Source organism: Euprymna scolopes, chromosome 22, assembly GCF_053919585.1.
Source record: "Euprymna scolopes isolate OS-2025 chromosome 22, ASM5391958v1, whole genome shotgun sequence".
Taxonomy (NCBI): domain Eukaryota; kingdom Metazoa; phylum Mollusca; class Cephalopoda; order Sepiida; family Sepiolidae; genus Euprymna; species Euprymna scolopes.
Genome location: NC_136503.1, coordinates 50,780,287 through 50,792,462, shown reverse-complemented (window position 1 = coordinate 50,792,462; position 12,176 = coordinate 50,780,287).

Genomic DNA, 12,176 nt, shown 5'->3' with positions numbered 1-12,176 from the left:
TTCGGGGTTATTTATTTATGTTGGTAGTGTCGAAGAAAATGTATGAATGTATGAATGTTTTTTTAAGAAAGGTATATTAAAAATGGAGAATAAATGAAAAAAAAATGAAGGCGGTGGTAAATCATCGTTGTAAAATGCTCATATGTGTGTCAAAGGGTTAAAGTAGATTTATTTGTAAGAAAATGGCGTTAAAATAACTTAAACGTAATACGGAAATTAACCATGTAAAAATGCAAAAAATATTAACAATTGTTTATTTGGATAATTTAAACGCAAAAAAAAAAAAAAAAAACAATTGGGACGCTGAAAACGTACACCGTAAAACAATACGTTTTATTTTCGCGTTGATTATTTGTTTATGTACGCACTTGCAACCGGAAGTCGTAAACCGGATGTTGGGTTACAACACACGTAACAAGGTCATTTGTGTTTTATAATTATATATATATATATATATATATATATATATACATACATACATATATATATAGAGAGAGAGAGAGAGAGATTTCGCATCTTTTATTATAGAGGCAGTTCTCTATTGATCATTATATTGTACCCAATATGTTGTAGTCATTTTAAAAGTAAAAAAAAGTGATTTTTGTGCTATGAACTAGAATTAAAACCAAAACATTTAGTGCTTCAGCCTTCATTATTACCGCTTGAGCTATCGTAAAAGGGATAAGAAAGCCTTTAAATTTAACCGACTTTAACGTAAAAATGTATATTTGCGCATATTTATAAGAGCACTTACGCTGTTAAATTCGATTTTCTTCAATTTTGTCTCTTTACCAACTATATTTACCGGGTAAATACAAAATCAAATTTGTACCTAATCCCCTGCTGTTTATCAAATTTTAAGTCTGTAGCTCAAAGAGTGACAAAGGAGGCTATTAAAAACCTTCTTCACACAAACAAGTACAGAGATAAATATACAATGTCACTTTTATATATAGACTAGCAAGAAATGTTAACCGCTGGTGGCTGGTGGAAGCATACCTCCCTGCGTAAGAAATTGAAGTACTGCTGTTGCTGCTGTTGTTGTTGTTGTTGTTGTTTTCGTTGCTGTTGTCCAGCCCCAACCTTCTCATGTTAAGAATGGTTTTCGGTATGGACACCGCCAAACTCGCTATCTTAACGGCTTTCGGAATAGACACTTCATTTTGTAAGTGGAGTCTGGTTGTCAAAATCATAGCCCGGAATGTAAATTGATAATCGCTGTCAGGATTACCACTCTAAAGCAACAAAGAAATTTGGTGGTTGCAGTGTCTGTGCATACTAATCTGGCGGCCAATGATTAAAAGTGCACAATACAGGGCATTATATATCGGAAACTATTTGAACCCGCAAAAAAGAAAATGAGATTTTCTTAACCAGCATAATTGGAAACCTATACAAGTCTTCATTGTAAAGAAAAGTGTATAGTTGGAGCTAAGGTAAACAATTATATTAAAAAGGAACAACTGTGTAAATGCAAACGTATAACAAATAAGTGGTCTCTTATGCAAACTAAATAAGTTTTTAATCTACATGCATAAAATATTGCGTTCAGGTTGGCTAGTTTTTGGTGGAGGTGTGGAATAACTGCGTCAAGAAGGCGTTTTATTTCTTATAGTACTTGTATCCGTCAGATATAATTAAGATTTTCTGAATCAGCATAGATAACAACCGTCAGTTTTAAGGAAAGTTTGAAGTTAGAGGTAAGGTAAAAATATATGTTCAGCAAAGAAAAAAGTACAACTCGTGTAAAAGCAAACACACAAAGGAATGGTAGCGTTGGTAGAATAATTAAGTATAGAGAGTACATGCTGTATTTTTCTGGGTTGGAGATATATGCAATTGTTTAGTGTTAAAAAATCTGAAATTATTTTAAAATAAAAATAGGACTATTTAAAAATAGAAATCAAACGACCCGGAATAAATTCCAGAGGAAGAAAATATATATAGCCGCTCGGTAAGCGTAAAAGGTAAACACGATTAACCGTAAATGTAACGTATTTTGTTTTCTGGGTATTTTTATGGGGGTGTATAGTTATTTCGAATAGTTCATGTGCAGTCATCTACGGCAACACTGCATTACAGCTCTTCAATGGGGCTAGATTAACTACCACTCAAAGTCAGGAACCAAGTCTACAACAATCAATCAATCAAGCAATCAATCTATCTATTTATCTATCTTTTTCCCTCCTCTCTCAATATATATATATATATATATATATATATATATGTGTGTGTGTGTGTGTGTGTGTGTGTGTGTGTGTGTGTACTTACGAGGGGCGTGTAATAAGCAATAGAGCAACGAAACTTGGTACAGTTATTAGTCTGTCTCTACATAGGAACCACCCAGAATTATGCATTTCTCCCATTGTTTGATGCAGCTCTGGAGACCGTTTTTGTAGAACACCTCAGGTTGGTCCTCCAACCACGACATGACTTCAGAAATCAAGTCTGCATCACCTGGGAAACGCTCTCCTTTCAAAAACAACCATTCACGGCTGGGAAGAGGTGAAAGTCAGAGGGTGCAATGTCAGGAGAGTAGGGGGATGGGGAGGATTTCATAACCACACGCCTGTGCTTCTGATCTGGCGATATGCGAGTTGTGGACCGGAGCGTTGTCCTGTAGCAGGAGGGTACTTTTGCTGATCTTGCCGCGCCTTCTGTATTTTGATAGCTTCCCTTAATTTCCTCAAAAGTGGAGCATAATAGGCTCCTGTAATTGTGGTACCCTTTTTACAGGAAATCTGTCATCACTACTCCGTCCTGGTCACAGAACACTGTCAGCATGACCTTGCCAGCGGAGGGCTGCACCATTGCCTTCTTTGGAAGTGGTGAGTCCAAGGGCTTCCACTGCATTGACTGAGCTTTGGTCTCTGGATCATAGTGATGGATCCAGGTTTCATCCTGTATAATCAGTCTTTTGAAAAACTTGGACTCATCTTCTTGGCACATCTCCAAATTTATCCTCGAGCACTCGACGCGTTCTCGCTTCTGGAATGGTGTGAGCAATCTGGGAATCCATCTGGAAGATAACATGCACATGCAAATGGTCATGAATGATAGTTTCTACAGACCCTGTACTAATCTTGACATCTTGGGCTATTTGGCGAATAGTAATGCGCCGATCTTCCAAAATGGCAGCCTCAACTTGACGGACAGATGCCTCATCAATGGCAAAAGGGGGTGACCAGGTCTGGGAGCTGTTTCCACAGACTTCCGGCCATGTTTTAATTCACGATGCCAGCGTTTTACAAGGTCATATGATGGGCCATTCTCACCATAAGTTTCTTTCATTTCATCAAAAGTCTCCTGTGGGGCGCGTCCTTTCAAATACAAAAACCGGATCACTGCTCGACATTCAACAGGTTCCATTTCACACCTGACATAGTTCAAACACCTGTAAAACAAAAACCACAATTAGTGACGAACTGTAATTTGCCACATAACCCGTAGAGATATAAATCATTGCACATGCAAAATTTCAGCTAGGTCAGACAACTGAAAGTGGGTCAGAGGCATTACTTATTGCACGTTCCCCATATACACACGCACACACACACACACATATATATATTTAAATCAATCTATATATCTATAAAAGTTAAAATTCTGTATGTAAGTGTGTGTGTCTGTGTGTGTCTGTGTACATTTCCCTACCAAATAACTCTGTCATTTTTTGGTGTAGAGACTCGAAATTTTACATAAAGAGTATTGAGATTTGGGATAATCTTTTTAATCGGGTTTCGATCAGAAATTTGGCTGTCAAAAGGTCAATGCTCAACGATTTGATCTTTGAAACTCTACCAAACTCCTCCGTAAATTTTGGGTCTAAAGACTTGAAATTTTTAATGTAGGTTATTTGGACATGGATCAAACTTGTTCATTTGGTTTGAACCCCAAAAAGTAAATGCTAAGGGGTCAAAATTGGGGTCAAAATAAAAAAAATTGACCTTTGCAGATTCTACCAAATTCCTCCGCCAATTTTGGGTCTACAGACTTGAAATTTTAGATGTAGGTAACTTGGATATGGGTAAAACATACATAAAGTGTATTCACACGTAGGACAAGTTATGAACAGTACATAGAGCCCGAACAACGCCGGGCTGAACTGCTGGTATATTATAAAATAATGGTTTTATCAATATAATTTTTAATGGTATTATATAAATAGTTTCTAAATCGATTAAAGTTTGCTCAATACTGGGAATAGATAATTATTATAATTATATCAGTGCGAAAATAAACAAATACATTGTTAGATAGTTTTGAACACATTTATTCTTACATATTTTCATTGAAAGATTTATGTGCCGTTGTACACATTTCCACACGTGTTAACATGTAGACCCTCGAGATCTAACACGTTGTAGCAAAGTTAGCCGCAAAGAAAATAAGACAAGTAATAACTCAATTCTATAACCTCTATTTCCCCATTCTCCGGTCGTGCATGACTTCCTGTTACAGCTTTGACGTATACCACGTCTCTAACCTGATCGTTCTCTCTAATGTGCTCTTTTTCCTTTTTATAGTTTTTCTTTTTCATTATTATAGCGTCATTTCGCACATGGCTCGTTATTTGCTTATGCGCGCTCACGCCCTGTTACATTAATTAAATTTAAATATGGATGTATTCCATTTAATTATTTAATGAAAGTTTAAGCCCTAATATCTAGCTATTAATGCAACTGGATTGAAAAGTATACATTACGAAGATATTACATTTAAAAAGCAAACAAATAGTGCTGAATAAAAACAGCATTAGTGAACCACTACTGGTAAAACAGAGTAGGTACTTTTTAACACGAACTTGACGTTGTTTATGAAAGTCTCGCACAAAACATACAGAGAGAGAGAGAGAGAGAGAGAGAGAGAGAGAGAGAGACACACACACACACACACACACACACAAAAACAAATTCGACACGATTTCTTTTTCAGTTCAAAGAAAATACATTCCACACCAAGCCGATTGACATGTATTTTAAAAATAAACAAAGTATGGTCACAATCTTGCTTTTCCCTCTCTGGATAAATTAACAGTTTCTTAGTCTATAACTACACCGAGCTGTTTTGTTTGTATCTTGTTCCACTGTATACGATCGTCCGAAAATCTTGTTAAAAGTTCAGAGGATAAATGAGTCTTGAATCTCGTTGAACAGTCCCTGTCGTGCTGCCACATGGTAAAAAAAAAACTCTGCCATGTCGACACGTGTTTAAAAATCCTTCTCTACGTCGCGTGCTTTTTTCCTCTCTTTTTTATTCTTAATCTTTCTCCGATCCACCTGTGTGGCCATTTACATACGTGTGGGTGGCTTCTATTACAGTAAGTGTTCAAGGAAAGTGGACGCTCGCCTATAGTCGAGCAGAAAATAGTACGGCAAACCAGCACATGTAGGAACGTGGATGGCCCGGGTAAACTATATTTGAGAATGAGAAATTAGGTATCCTGAAAAAAATATTACGCATGAAAACTTATTAAATTGCATAAGGGAAATAACAAATTTGGACCATTATTATTAGTAGTAGTTTATCTGATATTTTTACCATTATTTTCTATCTTATTTAAATATCTATTGAAATTTAACTTTTACATGTTACTATTTTTATTAAGTTCCATAAATAATTATTATGATTGCTATTAAAATATTATTACTTTTATTTAATTACTACAAATAAGATTCTTTTATAAGGCAACATAAACACGGATTATCTCCCTTTGATCATTTTCCTAGCCAAATACGAGTATCTCCCTTTGTTTTTTAAAATATATTTTTAAATTTTAAATTTTGCGTTATTAACGAATTCTAACCGATAAAACTATTCCATTGGCGTTCACTTTGAAAATTCAACATGTAAAGCATTCATAAGCTACATTTAACACCCAAATGAATGCTTTGATGATAATAATTACGAATCTTAAAAGGCGAACCATTATAAGGTATATATATATATATATATATATATATATATATATATATATATATGTGTGTGTGTGTGTGTGTGTGTGTCTTTGTTAAATTGTCTTCAAAATATCTTATTATAACGTTACATTTAAACCCTATTCCAATTTATAATTTTATTCTAATTTCTATTCTCAATTTATCTTACCTTGTTTATCAACATCAAAAAGTAACTATTTACCTTTATATTAAATATTTTCCAGATACATGTGCCTTACTTCAAAAAACGCTAGGTTTATTTTGGTGTCTTTAAACAAATCCCACCCAATATTTTTGCTGATGAGGAGACTTTGTTTAAAAACAAACTACATGTTAAAATTATTGTCCATGACTTAATGTCTATCTCAATAAAAACATCGTTTCCGAAACGATCGTACAATTTATTGGCTTTGTTGTGTTCTTTCTTATGAAACCGATTTTTAATTTTAATTATAAATTATCAATCATCTTACCGGATATTAAAATAGCTCTAGCATATATGCCTATTGGGCTTATTATATATCTGCATTACAACGAGCACTGTTCTTTCTTGTATTTTAATTGCATTATTGATTTTACAATCACATTAAAATACGCTCTGCTCTTTAGACTACTGTTCTTATCTCCTTTAAATTTATATATATATATATATATATATATGAATATATATATGTATGCATGTATATATATATATGTATATGCATGCATATATATATACATACATAATATATATTTATATATATATGTAGATATATGTATATATGTATGCATATATATACATACATAATGTATCATTCAACCACGGTAGTGGTTGAATATATGCTTAAGTCCGAAATTGAATGAATCGAGACACATTCAAACCCCCACCACTAATTCCGTTCGCAACTAAATTTCAAACAGGTTATGTAGTTAGATAGAACACCTCATTAGCTACATTTTGAAAAAAAAAATTCGAAAATTGGTTCAATAGAAAAAAAGTTACAACAAAGTATGTGGGTTCACAAACAGGAGAGTAAGTACATAAGTGACTAACGCTTTTTTATTTTTCATAACTTTTTTTGTATATAAATATTTTTTACTGCGACTTTGCCAATATGACATGTTAGCGTAACGGATAGAGTACCGGGGGTTGGTGGAAAGATTTTAGGTTCAATCCCGTGTATCGTTTTTTTTTTTATAATTAAAAAAACGAACTTTTTTTTTAATAACTAATTTTTTTTAACTCTCCTTATGATTTTATAGCAAAAAATGGCGAATTTATCGATTAAAAATATTAGTGAATTCAATGATATACATATTCTTTGAATGAACTCAAATTTTTCGTTATCACATTTGATGAAAAATGTAGTCCCATTTTGGCAATGCGTCTGACCAATGATGCTTTTGAACCCGCGACCAGCACTGCGATGTCATTAGCAGCAGCTTGGGCATAAATATTCCTATTTTTAAACTGCTTTAAAAGAGGATTCAGCATACAGTTCTATAGTAAAGGTGATAAAACCCCACTTTGGGGGTTTCATTTAACTACTTCCCTTTTAACAGTTGCCCTCAGTAGTTCTACTTGAACTGTTCTGTGCCTCACACATTATTCAATCCATCGGATGAGTACTGGTGGCACATTGAGTTCTCCTAGCGACTTGAACATACTACTGAAGGGTATGTTGTCAAAAGCTCCAACGATATCTAAAAATACACCGAGTGCCATCTTCTTTTTTGTTAGTTTACGCTCTATACAGATCACAAATTCATAAACCGCAGTCTCGGTAGAGACCCTGACTCGGAACTACTGTGATTGAATGATAAATATTACATAAATGTGTGTTTGAGAGCTAATTTTTTTTTTGACAATCATTAATAAATATTATAAATTTATATATTAATACAATAGCAATGCCTGGAAAAATCATGGATTATATGGAAAAATGCGCGCATGAAAAGTAATATTCTTAAGATTTTATTAAACCTGGAAAAGTAAAGGACAAGAAATTCAACCTGGAAAAGTAAAGAACAAGATATTCTAGTAAAGTAAAAAATAAGAATTTTTTAGACTTAAAATATTGCAGCTAAAAATAAAATTTGAATATTGATAAATATTTTATTTATTATTTGCATATGTTGTTGTTTATTGTTGAGTTAGAAAGAATTAAATGATCCTAATTATGATATAATAAAATTATTAATTTTTAGGTAAATTATAAAATTATTAATTCCATCTACTAACTAACTAACTAATGAATTAATTTTATTCAAACAATTTTCACTACATAAATATATGCAAATAATGCGTGGGGGGGGGAATAATTTCAATCCAGCGACTGACACTCTTTCTAACTCAACAATAAACAACAACATATGCAAATAATAAATAAAATATTTATCAATATTCAAATTTTATTTTTAGCTGCAATATTTTAAGTCTATAAAATTCTTATTTTTTACTTTACTAGAATATCTTGTTCTTTACTTTTCCAGGTTGAATTTTTTGTCCTTTACTTTTCCAGGTTTAATAAAATCTTAAGAATATTACTTTTCATGCGCGCATTTTTCCATATAATATATATATGTATATATGTATGCATATAAATACATACATAATATATATATATATATATATATATATATATATCTGAAAGAGATAACTCTACTAGATTACCACTAATTAAATAAATTTAGCTCTTGTTTTAAGAGAGACGACTTTAAAGACATTTCTGACTAAAATTGTTTATAAAAAGCAAGTATTTAAATAATCATCAAAGATGTTTTCTAAATTATTTTGTTACTACGTTTTAGCGCTGTTTTAATTTGATTTCTTAATTGAATATGTTTTTTTATTACAAAACTCGCATCAAAGAAACGGCTCTAAAATTAACAAGGAAGTGAATAGTAATATCGACAATTTAATTACAATGATTGAAAGATTGGAATACTAAAGTACACTTAAACAAGCATAAGAACGCCGAACGAAGAAAAAGTTAAAAAAAAAAAAAAAAAAAAACTTCTAATCAAAACAACTACCCGTTAAACAGAAATACACGAGAATTATCTAACACGTATTTCACACAGACCAGGAAGGAATGGACGGCGATAAATATAATTTCATTTTCTCTCATCGAGTCAGGACTGTAGTGCTTTTACACGCTTTAATATCAAGTGTTAATTGTTTGCCTATCGCTTTCTGTTTCACTAAATAACCACTTCTCACCGTGTTGCGTTTTACAGTTATCAACACCATTTCCGTTACAGTACGCTCGTCTCTTACCAACGACTTACGCACTTTGTTACATAGCGATGGTTGTGCTTTAGTGAAAAAGTTCGAGTAACACTTTTAAAGATTACGTATCCTCAGAACGGAAATCAATGAAGCTACGTGACGCCCCACCAGGAATTCACTGTCCATCTTGGTTGGTGAGATTCAAGTAAAGAAGTAGTGCCTATGTATTGTCTCCAACGAAAAGGTGTATGTGTCTAGTATGCATAGTGTGATGGGATATACTGAGACGGACTGTCTGTATATCCATCTGTCTGTCTCTCACCTTCTCTCGCTGTCTTTCTTTGGCGCTGTTTTACAATTTGTCATTGTTTTAAGGGAGAAAACTCTCTTTTACTGAGAGATTCGTTCATTTTTTTCATCTCATAATGTAGGACTTAAACCAACGATATCTTTTGTATTACATCAAAACATTAAAAAAAGAAGCTGCGACGAATTTTTCTAATGTAACAAAATTAATAACATTAATAATACAAATGCGGTTTTTACGCGACTATTAAGAGAATCGTTTCTGTTCTCATATCATAATTTACAACGCTGAAACCAGCAGAACAACATACCCGAAAACGTATAAAAGTCGTCATTTTAAAGATAAATTGTTAAGGTGGAAAGTAATTTAAAATTTACCCTTTTCTCAACTCTTTGTTTGCTGTTGAAAATCCTTAACTATCACGAAAAAAACATAAAACAAAAACAAATTGTAAATCACATTTCACAAAACATTAAGCAAGTTGTTATATAACGCAAATAATAATCGATATTGCCCGATCATTTGAATCACACATTTGGACAGATAACAAAGGAATGCATTTGTATTATTTGCACTGGACATACTGAATGTTATATTCGCTACGTGTCGGCCGATGTAACCTTCAACCTTCTGCAGATTTTATCTAACTCGAGCCCGGTCGGAATTTTTGGTCGGACTCGTGGCATAACAGTTAAAAGTGTTGATTAACAATTAGGGTGCTGATGCACCTATGTTACCGTGCTGAAATAATAATGTCATTGTTTAGAAAGCTATTCTTAACAGGAAGAGGGGAGGATGTTTTGTAATTATTCTGTACTTATACCCAACACTTTAAACACAAAGATCAAATACTTCAATTTAACTGGAAATACTATTTTGTTAACAAATAGCACAGTAACATAAGTGCATAAGCACCACAATTAGATCTAAGTGACGACAATCACCTAGAGTTCATTTTATACTACAAGCGATAATAAAAAATAGCAAATTAATGCGAAATGGGAATAATCTAGGAGGGGATATGATTCTCGTTCAGGTCGGCCGAAAAATCACTTAATTTGATCAAGTATTTTTTTTAATCAAATCAAAAATAAGATCAACAAAAAATTGCATTAGCACCGATGTTTTTTTTTGTTTTTAACTACTCTGTTTTTCCCCCTTAACCATTTAATAGAAAAAAGATACCGTAGAATATTTAATTTTACTTGAAAATCAAACACAAAAAAATGCATAATTACACAATCTATTCAGGCACATTTTATTATTCGTCATTGTTCTGTATGTTTTAACGTCGTAAATTATAATATGGAAAAAATAAAATAAAAAACGATTCTCTTAATAGTCGCGTAAAAACCACATTTTGTATTATTAATGTTATTTTGTATTATTAATGTTATTTCATATTATTAATGTCATTTTGTATTATTAATGTTATTTTGTATTATTAATGTTATTTTGTATTATTAATGTTATTTCATATTATTAATGTTATTTTGTATTATTAATGTCATTTTGTATTATTAATGTTATTTTGTATTATTAATGTTATTTTGTATTATTTATGTTATTTTGTATTAATAATGTCATTTTGCATTATTAATGTCATTTTGTATTATTAATGTTATTTTGTATTAATAATGTTATTTTGTATTATTAATGTTATTTCATATTATTAATGTTATTTTGTATTATTAATGTTATTTTGTATTAATAATGTTATTTTGTAATATTAATGTTATTTTGTATTATTAATGTTATTTTGTATTAATAATGTCATTTTGTATTATTAATGTTATTTTGTATTATTAATATTATTTCATATTATTAATGTAATTTTGGATTATTAATGTTATTTTGTATTAATAATGTTATTTTGTATTATTAATGTTATTTCATATTATTAATGTTATTTTGTATTATTAATGTCATTTTGTATTATTAATGTTATTTTGTATTATTAATGTTATTTTGTATTATTAATGTTATTTTGTATTAATAATGTCATTTTGCATTATTAATGTCATTTTGTATTATTAATGTTATTTTGTATTAATAATGTTATTTTGTATTATTAATGTTATTTCATATTATTAATGTTATTTTGTATTATTAATGTTATTTTGTATTAATAATGTTATTTTGTATTATTAATGTTATTTTGTATTATTAATGTCATTTTGTATTAATAATGTCATTTTGTATTATTAATGTTATTTTGTATTATTAATGTCATTTTGTATTATTAATGTCATTTTGTATTATTAATGTTATTTTGTATTATTAATGTTATTTTGTATTATTAATGTAATTTTGTATTAATAATGTCATTTTGTATTATTAATATCATTTTGTATTATTAATGTTATTTTGTATTATTAATGTTATTTTGTATTATTAATGTTATTTCATATTATTAATGTTATTTTGTATTATTAATGTTATTTTGTATTATTAATGTTATTTTGTATTATTAATGTCATTTTGTATCATTAATGTTATTTTGTATTATTAATGTTATTTTGTATTGATAATGGCATTTTGTATTATTAATGTTATTTTGTATTATTAATGTCATTTTGTATTATTAATGTTATTTCATATAATTAATGTAATTTTGTATTATTAATGTTATTTCCTATTATTAATGTCATTTTGTATTTTTAATGTTATTTTGTATTATTAATGTTATTTTGTATTATTAATGTTATTTTGTATTATTAAT